This window comes from Limulus polyphemus, unplaced genomic scaffold, assembly GCF_000517525.1.
Source record: "Limulus polyphemus unplaced genomic scaffold, Limulus_polyphemus-2.1.2 Scaffold5128, whole genome shotgun sequence".
Taxonomy (NCBI): domain Eukaryota; kingdom Metazoa; phylum Arthropoda; class Merostomata; order Xiphosura; family Limulidae; genus Limulus; species Limulus polyphemus.
The window spans coordinates 8,869-9,943 of NW_013670738.1; the positions used below are offsets into that span (position 1 = coordinate 8,869).

Sequence of the window (1,075 nt, forward strand, 5' to 3'; positions counted from 1 at the left end):
ATTAACAGTATATAAACTACTGACTGATGAAATTACTTGAATATCAAAGTTTTATGATGAAACTTTGTAGAATGGATGGCAACTGCCTGTTGTAGAGAACAACATTTTGAAAGTCTTCTGCCTTTCGTCTTCAGGTCAGTGTGTGTAAGGTATTGTTGGTCTTCATAGTATTCTGGTGGGTTGTGGAGAGCATGTTATGATTGGTTGGTTTGTCCCTGTTTCTGATTGCAGGAGAGATTTCCTGTAGATTCAACCAATGGTATCCACAGCCCCTCTAATCTGGAATCTCTGTTTAGTGAAGGTTTAATTTTGTTAATATAAAATTATTCTTTAATTTTTTCTTGTCTTCCAAAATTTGTCTGTGTCAATGATTCTAGTTTTTTCTCACTTTATTTTGTGTCCAGTTGGCATGGCGTGTTCTGCAATGGCTGAATTTCGTGTTTTCATGAGTCTTGTACTGTCAATGTTCTTTTATTCTTGTCATGAGTTTTCTTCCCATTTCTCCAATGTATGTTTCGTTGCAGGAACACAGAATTTCATAAATGACATTTTCGTATTTCTTATTGATAAGTTGCTGTTTGTTTTTTACCAGAATGGACCTTAATGTCTTGTAGGATTTCCACCGGACTTCTTGGCTATTCGTTTGAGTTTTTCACTGAAATTTTGAAGGTAGGAGAGGTAAATGGTAGTGTTTTTCTGATTTTTTCTTTCTGTTGTGGTCTTTTTTCAGGGAGTTTTTGATGAAGGAGAAAGTGTAACCATTCTGTTTAAAACCCTCTATGATCTTTTGGCATTTTATTTGGATGGATGTCTTATGGCAAATGTTTTCTGCTCTCTTGTTTAGGCATTGAATTATGCCACATTTTATCAAGGTTGGATGATAGGACTGAAAGTGTAGGTATTTGTTCATGTGGGTAGGTTTTCTGTATACAACTGTGGTGATTTTTTGTCTGCTGATAAGTATGTCAAGAAAAGGTAGGCTGTTTTGTTCCTGACATGAAAATAGACATCATCATGGAACTAACGACTATTTGCCTACAATCAACTTATTTCCAATACAACGAGGAATTCTACA

The 1,075-nt window shown here is 35.3% G+C and overlaps 1 protein-coding gene across 1 annotated transcript in view; it reads left to right on the forward strand.

The window, feature by feature from the left end:
* Nucleotides 1-1,075, forward strand: part of LOC106472162 (DNA polymerase alpha catalytic subunit-like) — a 73,059-nt gene that overhangs the window by 4,860 nt on the left and 67,124 nt on the right. The window lies entirely within an intron of this gene.